Below are 13,017 nucleotides of genomic sequence, written 5' to 3'. Positions count from 1 at the left end.
TGTCATTTTCTTTTCCTGTGGATTTGGAATTTTTCGAAGCATTTTTAATTTAAGAGATTTGAGAAATGTTTACTTTCGGTAAAAACATTAAGTGCGTCGTGAATATTATGTTAATAAATTATTATGAAAGTAAAACTTTATTCCTAGTATTATTTTTCAATTGGGTAACTCTAATAACACAGTTTTATTTTTGTAATAATTTATAACGAAGTGTTACAAAGTAAAGGCCGATTAAATTATTATTTTATTAATGTTTTCTTTTCTATTTTTTCATGTCCGCTTCTTCCACCGCCATCTTGGATCGTGACGTACTTCCTGTTGCGCGTCATTGCGTCACAACCTGTCCTGAATCTACCACCTGAAGAGCACAACTTGAGTGAGTATAACTGAAATTTACAAAGGGATTGAAAGCTTTACAAGAAAAACGATCCCGCTGAATTTTTAGAATAACGAGATTCTTTTTTTATGTAGTAAAATGGTTTCAAATTTTACATCACATCTCATCTGACAGGCGCCAGAGCACAGTTGGTAAGACGGGTTACTGTAAAATTGGCGTCGCGGTTTTAGTTTCCACCAGTTGCGAGAAAAAAATCCAGGAAAGACTTATTTTTCTCAATTGGTCTGGGTGTTGTGGTGTATTTTTCATTACTTGCTATGTTTTTTTATAAAATTCTTACTAAGTCATCTGGTTGGAATTTGCATCAGGTTCAATATGCACACTTTCGTCTGTTTGATATTCCATTTTGAAGGCTTGTAATAAAAAAAATAACATACATACATAGAATTAAGAATGGTCCAGAAGGAGCGTAGAATCATATTTGAATACTGTGACTGTGTCCGAAAATCCCCCTACTATGCCTCACTTTCGCCGCGCGCATTCATGATGTCGCCGCGTAATGTTGCACGACGGAAAAAAATATAATAATAACACTTACGTAACGTAAACAAAAAGCAATCTGTAGATTTCTCCAAAATTTTACTGTGCACGCGGAAATATTTATTGACACAACAGAGTAGATAAGTAAAAGGTCATTTAATAAGAGCAATTGAATTTATGAACTTTGAACTTTGAAAGTATCAAACAAATTTGATTTTACATACAACGGATATTTTCATATCATGTTAAATAATATTTGGTGTTTTAAAGATAATGTCGGTCAAATGTCCACCGCAAAGTTGTTTAATCCAAGGTCCAATTTTCATTTGTTCTCTCGTTAGATGAGCAAAGAAGCTTAAACAATTTAACTACCCTGACAACACCAACATATTGTATATTTTGTTTTCTTTGAAAATCTGACAGTTGGAAAAATAATTCAATTTTTAGTAATGCATTTGATACTTACACATAAATTTGCTAATTACACATGAAATGTGATTCCATCCTGTTACAACCTGTTACAAAGAAACTAATACGTCAAAACTACTCCTTTGATAGTAGTTTAGTCGCCTTCTGTTTGATGCGCGTATGCGGTTTCTGGACTTATCTTATTTTTTTTAATATTTCATTCAACTTTTTGTACATAATGTTATTTGTACATTGGCGGGCTTATTGCCAAACGGCAATTTCTTCCAACCAACCAATAAAATAAAAGTTTTATTTTTATAATTCAAGTTACAGAACATATTCAATAGAAAAAAAAAAGATTAAAAAGCTAAAATTACATAAAAATAGAAATAAACGTATTTGTTTATAAATTACCTTAAATCAAAACTATTACTCAATGGGAAAAAGGAAAAAAGAGGAGAGAAAAAAAGAAAGGAGGAGAGATTTAGAAAGAGAAAGGAGATGTTTCTTCAGACGTGATTTGAACAAAGATAATGTAGTAACATCTTTGATGGTGGATGGGAGATGATTCCACAGTCGAGCCGCATGGACACTATATGAGTTAGAGAAGAAAAAGGAATTGTGTATGGGTATTAAGAGAGTGCCTTGAGAATGAGAACGAAGAGGTAAACCATGAACTGATAAGCGTTGAAATTTTTCACGCAGGTATATAGGAGCGTTAGGACTATGAAGTACATTGAACAGAGGTGAGAGGGAGTGATAGTCTCTCCGCTGTCTAATTTTGAGCCATTTCAGTTGCCTACGATAATCAGAAATGTGGTCATATTTCCTAACACCAAAAATGTACCTTATGCATGTATTCTGAAGTCGTTCAAGTTTATCGAGTTGCTCACAGCTTAAATCAGTCATGGAAACATCAGCGTAATCTAGAATGGGTAGTAGTAATGCTTGTACAAGGGTGCATTTAGTACTAATGGGTAAGAATTTTTGCAACCTTCTAAGTGAGTGTAGACTAAAAAATATTTTGCGGCTTAATTCATTAGTATGAGCTCGCCAGCTGAGATGTTCATCCATTTGTACTCCTAGATTAATTATATGGACCGAGTGAATAAATACAACATGGTGACGCGTAAAAAATGGAATCTTGAAAAAATGGTATTGCGGTCCGCTTCTTCAATCTTTCCCGTTAAAGTCCTGGGTCATTTGGTTGGAATTTGCATCAGGTCCAAAATGCATACATTCGTCTGCTTGACATTCCATTTTGAAGGCTTGTTATCAAATAAAATAATACACATAACGTAAAAGCAAATTAAAGCAGAACAGAAAATTTCTTTCAAATGACGTATGAACCTTTTCCATTTTTTTTAAAGTTTGTGCTTATTTTCAAATTTGGAATAAAACGACTCAACCTATGTAAACATTCAATAGTTGGATAATTTTTCCAGTTAATTTTTTTTTCCCCGAGATTCAATTATTGTTCCTTTTCTTATTATAGTGACGTGGCAAAATGAAAAGGCTTTTGAAGAATTGCAAAATTATTGTAATAAAATATCTGAGTTTGCTGAAATTTAGAAACTCACAATTTTAAACGGAAAATATGTTCGCACCAGCTAAAAGAATCAAGTTATTAAAATTATGATTATTTTCTATTTTTATCTCGCTAGAGATAACGCAAGGTGATAATATTAAAATTCAAAACATTTTTAGATAATGGCACCGCTCTCCTAGGAAACCGTAACTGAGGCGTGTTACTTGCAAACCCGGCAAAATCTAATATTTAAAAAAAGTTTAACAAATTACAACAGGGATGGAGAATACCTTAAATAAGGGAATATGGAAGTCAGGCATTTACAGGGCTTATGACCTGTCATTGGCTGGTTTAAGTGACCACTTTACACACTGTGTAACATTCACCATTTTGCCTATATTTGAACATCCATATTTCTTCAATTCTTTCATTTGTTTATTTGAATGAAGTTAAAAAGCTAAAAACCTTTATTTTTGTAAAGTAATTCATCTGACTGAATTATTTTACCTACTAGGCAACGCCTGAAAACAATTTTTCAATTTTTTTGAGCTCAGTAGTTTAGGCGCATAAAACAATGAGATGAGAATTTTAAATAGGACTAGAATAATAATATATGCAAGGGAAGCGATTTGCTGATAAATGTCGGTAAATCGAATGTGATGGTTTTAGAAAGAAATGAAAGTATGACTAAACGTGAAATCATAATTATACTTAAAATAGTAGAGAAATTTGTGTATCTGGGAAGTATGTTTCCTAGGGATGGAATGACTGAGAAAGATATTAAAAGGAGGGTGAGTGCCGGGAACAGAGTGAACGGTGCACTTAAATCAACCTTGTAAAATAAATGTTTGTCGCAAGAGGCAAAATTAGCAGTTCAAAATGGCGTCCTGATCCCGACCCTGATGTATAGGAACGAAGTATGGACTTGGAAAAACAGGGATGAAAGTAGGCTGAATGCTGTCGAAATGCAATCTTTCAGGCGAATGAGTGGTAAAACTATGTACGATAGATGCACAAATGTAGAGATCCGTACATTATGCAAGGCTGAGATAGGCATTATCGACAAAATCAAAAAAGGAGCTCTGCGCTGGTTTGGACATGTAGAGAGAATGGACAGCGAAAGAACGGCTAAGAATATTAACAATGCGAATTTTGATAAATGCAGAAATAGAGGAAGACCGAGGAAGACATGGCATGACCAAATCCAACAAATACTTGAAGATGGGCATGTCAAAAGCCGGAAAAATCGGCACGCGGGCATTAGAAGATGTATGAATGTTGATAAAGCGAGATCTGTACGCAAAGATAAAGTGGTGTGGCGTTCTATTTTCTCTGCTTATTTTTTCGGGGAAACAGCGTAATGACTTGTTTGTTTTTTTTTCCTTTTTGAATTTATTTAACATTTTAAATCCTGTACACCTGGTATTAGCTTATAAGCTGTATGTTTCTCTTGTGTTCAAATATGTGTTTATTAACTTTACAGTGCAATAAAATAATGTCTCGTCTCTTCCTCAGGACGACCGGCAGTTCCCCTCAGGCGAAGTCCCCGGGCGGGGAGCGCGGGGGCGCCGGCGCGTCCGGCGCGGGATGCGCGGGGGCCGGCAGCGGGGGCGGCACGCCCGCCGCGCGCCGCGGGCAGGCCCAGCAGCCCGCGGCGGGCACCGCCAAGGGGGGCCAGGAGCCCCACCCTTCGGTGAGTTAACGCGAAACATTATTACCTTTTGACTACTGATATTTTTATGTATTTCTTGTTTTAGGCTCTACCTTTTTTTTCGAGGCAAAATTTTTTTTTGGGAATAATTTTTTTTCTTTGCCTTACGAACTTTTATCTTCCAGTCATTCACTTTTTTTAGCATAAACTTTTTTCAATGTGTAAACTTTTTTCTTCGAGGCATTAACTTTTTTTGGGACATAAACTTTTTTCTTTGCTACAAGAACTTTTATCTTCTAGGCATTCACTTTTTTTTGCATATTTTTTTTTATTGTGTAATCTTTTTTCCTTTAGGCATAAACCTTTTTTTTTGAGGCTTAAAATTTCGTTCTTGAGACATAAACTTTCCCGTATGAAGTAAAGACCTTGGCATCAGTTTGTTGCAACAGAGAGGGAAAACATTGATAAAAAAGAAAGATGGACGTCTAAGCATTTAAAGGGCTTATGACCTGTCATAGGCTGGTTTAAGTGGCCACTTTTGTAACATTCACCATTTTGCCTATATTTGAACATCCATATTTCTTCAATTCTTCCATTTGTTGATTTTAGTGAAGTTAAAAAGCTTAAACCATTATTGTTGCGAAGAGATTCATCTGACTGATTTTTTTCACATATTAGGCAACGCCTGAAAACAAATTTTCAATTTGCAAAACCAGCTAATGACAGGTCATAAGATCTGTAAATGCCTAGACTTCCATATTCCCTTATTTAAGGTATTCTCCATCCCTGTTGTAATTTGTTAATATTAATTAAGGTCTTTGAAGGCTTAAGATTTTGTTATGTCTTTGACTATTGTTTTTTAAGTTTTGAATGCATGAGTTCTTCTATCTACTTTTACCTTTTGTATATATATTGTGTACTACTAACGATTATAACGGGTTTTGAAGCTATCAAAAATACATTTATAAATTTCTTATGGTATCTGTGTTATAAACGTAAAACAAAACATAACTTTTTATATTTTTCAAAACCAAGGCACTGGTCGCAAAGTCGATTCACAAATTGCCGGCGCTAGTTTTATTACAAATGAAATAGATAAACTACTAACCATAACTCAAAATGTTGGTCATAACGCTAGTGATTGTAATAATATTTTAGACAAATATCCTGATTCCTTGACATTTGTCCATCAAAATATTCGAAGCATTAATAAAAATTTTGACGAGTTTCTAATAACAATAAGTCTATTGAAAAAATCTATGGACTGTATTATACTTACTGAAGCACATCTAAATAGCAATTGTCAAGAAAATTATAAAATGGATAATTATAATTGTGTCTCAACCCATAATCATATAAATAAAAATAGCGGAATAGTAGTTTTTATTCACAATAACCATACTATTGAAAAGGTTCAGGAAATACAGTTTCAACTTGCAAATTGTTTATTAATAACAATCAAAATAGGCAGTAAAAGTTTACAAATATTTGCAATATATCGCACACACAGTTCACAACCTATCCAATTTATTCAGGAACTAAAACAAACCATTCTCAATAACAAGGAATACCCTTCAATAATAATGGGTGATTTCAACATAAATATTGCTGATAACAACAGCAGTGAAATCAAAGAGGAATATCTTAATATGATGGCTGAAGTAAGTTTTATTTCATGCATGGAAAATTTTACAAGAGTAGTTCCGGGACAAACTCCTTCATGTTTAGACCACATATGGACAAACTGCAAAAATATAGATAAAATGGAAACTGTTATATGGGAAACAAACATTACAGACCACTATACTGCTATTTTAATATATGATCAAAAAATAACTAGTCAGAAAAGGGATAATATTAAAATTATAAGTAAGATTAATATCAAAAAATTGCGTGAAAACATACTAAACGAAAACTGGTTATCCACGCTATCTTCTAATAATGCACATGATTGTGCGTTGTCTTTTGAAAAAACATTAAATAATTATATCGAAGCGGCTTCGACTCAATCTGTCTTCAAAATAAAATCTAAATTTCGACAAATAAAGCCATGGATTACCCATGGAATTGTTGTGTCTATCCGCAAAAAAGAAAATCTTTTTCGACTTTTTAAAAGATATCCACAAAACTTAAAATTATCATCGTTTTATAAAAAATATAGAAACAACCTAACAAAAATTATTAAACGGACTAAAGAAACATACTTTAGAGAAAAAATACTAGAATGTGACAATGACAATAAAAAAATTTGGCAAATAATAAACGACATAACTGAAAGAAAACGAAATGTTTCTAATCCGATACAAAAAATTAAACTAAATAATCAATTAATTCTGGCAGACAAGGAACCAAAACAGATGGCTAATCACTTTAACGATTTTTTCTCTAAAGTCGGTGAAAATCTAGCAAAAAATATTAATCCAGATTTTAAAAACGATATCCTCGAAAACAGTGTAAATGAAGTAAAATTTGATTCTTTTGATGAAATAGAAGAAGATGAAATTAAAAAACACATTAATAGTCTAAGAAACTCTGCCAGTCCTGGTTTTGATTATGTAACTGTCCCATTAATCAAAGCTCTATTACCTTTTATAACTAAACCAATTACTCATATTGTAAATACAAGCTTGAAAAATGGAGTTTTTCCGAAAAACTATAAAAAAACTATAGTAATCCCAGTGTATAAGAACGGAGATCACGAAGAACTTACCAACTATCGTCCAATTTCTCTTCTATCAAATATTGCCAAAATTTTTGAAAAAGTAGTCAAAAAGCAACTGTTAATTTATCTAAAAGAAAATAACATACTTAACGGTAACCAGTATGGCTTTAGAGAAAATATAAGCACTCAAGATGCCATAGCCAAATTAACGTCAATAATATACGATTCATTGGACAAGGGTAATAAGGTACTTGCAATATTTGTGGATTTAAGAAAAGCTTTTGACAGTGTATCACACGTCAGACTGATAAACAGATTGAAATTTTATGGGATTGGTGGAACGGTTCTTGTGTGGTTAGAAGAATTCTTAAAAAACAGAATCCAGTACACCAGGATAAACAAAACATTGAGCGATTCAGTTTCCTCCTGTTTTGGCATCCCACAAGGTACTATTCTAGGTCCTATACTATTTATAATATATGTCAATATAATGTTCAATTTACCACTAAAAGGCAAAATCATTTCTTACGCCGATGATACTGTGATGATTTTTAATGAAAAAACTTGGAATGAGCTTAATAAAATGGCTAATAAAGACTTAAAAGTTTTTAAAGAGTGGTTGGATCAAAGTTACTTGACAATGAATTCAGAAAAAACCCACTACCTAACATTCACATTAAACAATAGAAATAGACATAACCATATAGACCTAAAATCTCACGACAAAAACTGCGGAGACCATACAAACTGTTCTTCTCAATGTGTTACCCTGACCGAAAAATCTAAGATGAAATATCTGGGAATAATAATCGACCAAAATATTAAATGGAAAGAACAAATAGACTCAATGTGCAAAAGACTAAGAAAATTATTCCACATATTTTTAAAGCTTAGAGGTATTTTATCGACGAATCAATTAAAGACAGTTTATTATGCTCTAGTACAGTCAATCATTCAATATGCAATAGTTGGATGGGGGGGGGCTTATAACGCTCATCTTAGACCCTTAAAAATTCTACAAAAAAAAATCATCAAAATAATACTTTATAAACCATCCTTGTTCTCAACTACCGAACTGTTCAAAGAATTTAATGTTTTAAGAGTGGAGGATATCTACGGAAAGTGCTGTATGCTCCGGGTGCATAAGGATAGCCTCCCATCGGACCGTATTACGGGAAGGTTGAGAACAGGATGCCTCGCTCTACCGAGAATCAAAACTACCACGGCCAAACATCATTATACTTACGTAGGACGGAAGCTTTTCAATAATTTACCTCAAAATCTACGTCAAGAAATAAATTACGAAAAATTTAAGGATAGATTAAAGAAAAGCTTCTTGACATAACTCTTGACATTTTGACATTAACATTAACTGTATTTTAAAAAAAGAGATGTATGTTTAATATGTGCCCGTGTTTACAAATTTTGTGTTTTTATTTAATATATTTTTTTTATATATATATATATATATTTTTTTTTTTTTTTTTAGTGTTATATTTTCTCAATTTTTAAAATTGTTTAATTTTTTATTTATTTTATTATTTTGTTTTGCATCTTATGTTTTATTTTTATGTTATTTTGTAAACTTGCCAAACACAAGAGCTAGACTCTTTTTTGGCAAGTTCAACCTTAAGTGTTTCATTTTTCTACTGAATGTATTGTTTATTTATGCTAAAATAAAGGTTTTTAAAAAATAAAAAAAATAAAAAATAAAAAAAATTATTGTTTATTTGTGATCAATTAAATGCTTGGCGTGTTTTTAAGCACGTCGATAGTTATTTGTGATTGAACTCCTGGAAACTAAAAGGAACATAGCACAGGTCAAAAGGTTGGGTTTTCGCAATAGATCAATTCTTGGCTTAGTTTACTAGTGATGGCTCCCAAGACCCCCTAGGTATTGCCCTAATAGATGAAGTTTTGTATTACCGATTCGTATTATGTGTAGTTTGGAAACAATTTATTTATTTATTAATTACGTAGTAGCAAAATATCGGATGCCGAAAGAATGGTAAAACAGATATTTATATAACGAAATCGAATTGTAACGCAGATTGTGAAAGACCAAGAAAGACGTGGCAATGAAAGGTGTTTGAATTGTCTAAATATCAATCACACCGAAAGAGACTGTCGCTTTAAATACACCTATAGCTCTGGAGGAGGTATTATGAATACATATTTAAAAAGAGAATGAAAAACTGCATTGGGTACATCTATTGGTACCCGTAAGACAATAATTATGTTGACCAGTGTTGGCCAATGCTAATTTAAAAATATAATATACTCTGTCAACGAGTTAAATACGAGTATAACCATAAAGTAACAATGCGTAACCTAGAGAGAAGTCCTATCACTATGTTTCATAGAACGCAAGCGGTGTTGGTTTGTTGGTTAGCAACCAATTGGTGGCCATTTCGTTTTATTTGACAACATAAACATAACGGTTCGATCGGATGCTTTTGTAGCTGTGCTTGGCTTTGTTTGTAAATAACTTAGATATTTACGTTATAATAAATAAAAATCCGACTATGGTGAATTGCAGTATGTTTGGTTGCAGCAGTAGGAGCGTCAAAGGTGTATAAGGAGAGAACATTTTCCCATGATTTACATTGATTTTTGGCATTAATTGTCTCGACACGTGTATTATGTTGCCTAAAAACTTATCTTTTATCAACATATTTTTTTGAGATACTATTTTTTCTCAATTTAGGAGATAAATTTGTGAATTAAAGTATGTTTACTGCTGATAATGACAGTTGATTATGAGCAATATGTCAGGGCCACACCAGGCATCCATATAAATATCCATTTAGCAATTCTCGACCTGAGTACGGCCAATTGTTTTGCTGCGAACTGTAGCTAAATTAATACCCAATAGTTATAGAATGGTTTTTCTACGTTTGGGCGCCTCTATAGCTTGGCGCATTATTACTCTGAGAGTATAATACAGTAACTGATCGCGCAACTCGCCAGATAGCAGATGTGCGTTCGAATATTGCGTTTTTTGCTGGTTCGTGGCATTTGAAATCGCTTTTATGTTATTTTCAGTTGAGTTCGAACCCCAATACAAATTAATGCAATTACCTGCCTTGTACTGGGATTCTTGTCACCTCAAAGTTCGAAATTGTTCGTTCGGCAAGTTCTATCAAATTCTGTATTCAAATAGGTACCTACTTGTTGGTTCTTGATTATTGATTCATACGATAACACGATACAATGAATTGGAATGCCTTTTTTTAAAAAAAATTTTTTATTCTGAATATATTCATTTATTTATTGATGGCTAAAATATTTTTTTGCGATCCCGCTGAGAATATTCAAATCACAATTTATTCGGTTAAAGTGTAGTTGCTATTGGGCCGGAGAGAAAAAGATTGTACCTACAGTAGGATAATTACAACATTTTCACTAGGGTTCAGTAGTCAGTAGGTATTATTAAGTTAAACACAGCAACCTAGTAAATGTGCAATATGCATTAAGTTATAATATATTTAATAAAAAAGAGAACGCAACAAAATATTAAAACAAGATATGCAATGAGCATAAACTTTGGCGTACTTTAGAGTAGAACTGCATTTTTTCAGAGGCATTTTGCAGTCCTGTGCCCTAAGGTTTTAACATGTTGGACTCTGGCGTCTGTCAGTTATATTTTTTATAAGAAGAAGGTTAGCAAGTGGATAAGGGGTAGATTTTTTTACATCCTGTAAATTATTTTCATGACTAAAATTGAGTTGCTTTTGATTGCCAAATATCTCCTTATTGTTTTTATTTATATTTTATTTTTACTTTTTATGTTTATTTATTTACATTTGTTTTATTTTTCTTATTATTACTAGTATTAACACGTGTGTTTATTTTTTTTATTATAAATGGTATATTCTCTAATTTATATTTCAGCTCCAATTTTTAATATTATCAATATGTTTTCTAATTTATAATAATTATGTCTCATTTCTTAACGATCAATGTTAAATCTTCTAATTTATATTTATGATTCAATGCAAGTTTTCTATTGATTTTTTATTGATTTTTTTATGTTATTATTATTCTTCGAATTTATTAAGCATCATTTAATGAAATAAAAAAACACATTTGAAAAAGAAGGTCCTTCCTAAACTCAGGAATTTTCTAGCTAGTCGGTACCTAAAATAAAGAAACTCTGTACATTTCAAAACTGTGAAATACATAAATAAAGAAATAAAATATAAAGATGACACTTCATACATATCTGAGCTAAAAAGTCGTCTAAAAATAACAAGTATCGCACGTCATATCATGACGACTTAGGCAAGCAAAACACGTATTACAATCAAAAGCACCGACTGTTTACATCGGTCTACTGTAAGTTCTTTTAAGTATGTCGCTCCCTTCTGCATACGCGTCACCTTTGTTTATCATTTCACTATACGCCCGACTCACTGAGCAGGACAGAGACAGGAAATACTGGTATCATATTAATAAAACTTTTTTAAAATTAAATCAGCTTTTTTACACTCAATACAAATCCGAGCTAAAAAGTCGTCCCCAAAGGACAGGGGTTGACCAGCAAAGAGTCACGTCGACTTTGACAGGCAAAATAAGTAGTACAGTAAAAAGCACGGACTGTTTACATCGGTCTACTGTAAGTTCTATTGAGCACGTCGCTCCCTTCCGCATACGCGTCACTTTTGTTTGTCGTTTCGCTTTACGCCCGACTAACTGAGCAGGACGGCCACAGGAGATAACTCATGAATTTTAACATATTTATAAAACGAAGATTACTTGCCGGTAAAAGGTTATACTATCGCTTTTTCAGATCGATTTGAGCAGTATCTTAGCGTATATATAGGCATTTTAGTCATTTCAAGTAGAAAAGTAGCTGATAAATCAGTGGCGAATAGCGATTTTATTTACACGTAAGTTAAAAAAAAATACCATATTTTTGTACCTACATAGGAGGTACATAATAATAAAGGCAGTAATATATACTATAAATTGATATTCTTCTATGGTTCTGTGTGATACAACAACTCTCATTCATGAAATCAGCTCAAACGATGTAACTTCGTTATATATTATATTATATGGATATATTACCCATTACTTTAATATATTATTCTTTAAAAAAGAAATAAAAAATAGCACTATGAAATCAGTCGATATTGGGTATTCAATTGAAATGTCAACTGGCCGCATTGTTCTAGTAATTAATAGTGCTAAAAACGGCCGCGTGGAGCGCTATAGGTCCTGCAATATAACGCATGAAAGTAATTATGGTCTTATGTCAAAAGTACCATCTCAAAGAAAAATAGTCCTTAAGGAAAAATGTTTGAAATACTGTTTTCCAAATCAAGAATCTTTAAATAATTTGTGTAATCTGCAAGTTTAATCTAGAAGAAAAAATCCGCACTGGGGTTAATACATTCTAAATAAAGTATACTTATTTGTATGAAAAAATACGCTGGAATAATCAGCTAGTTTCTTGGCTTACCGCAGGCGCTGCGCGCGCTTTACTAAAATTTATATTTATATTAGCATAAAAATACAAGCGGTGGAAATGATTTGATAATAAATGTTAATTATTTATTTGTTTTTCAGTAAATTACATTAATAATTATTTATAGTTAGTCAAATATAATGGTAAGCTGCGCATAATCGCTTCTATACACGGTTCGCCCCTGTGGTAAACCCTCGCAACAGACTAAAGTCCGTTATATCAAACATAAACCAATGGCCTCAAGTTGAGGGAACATATTTTGAACGCTCATGCTCACTCTAGTTATATAACATAGTACATGTGACGCAACTATTTCGTTCAATATTTTTTTTAGTTCACATACTTAATCAGTAATTAATTAATAATTCAGACTCACGTACATATAAAATACGTGTGAAATTCCATTTTACGATCCTCA

The sequence above is a fragment of the Micrasema longulum genome, unplaced genomic scaffold (assembly GCF_059751315.1).
Source record: "Micrasema longulum isolate JH-2025_06_02 unplaced genomic scaffold, ASM5975131v1 h1tg000951l, whole genome shotgun sequence".
NCBI classification, from domain to species: Eukaryota; Metazoa; Arthropoda; class Insecta; order Trichoptera; family Brachycentridae; genus Micrasema; species Micrasema longulum.
This window is presented reverse-complemented; position numbering follows the sequence as displayed.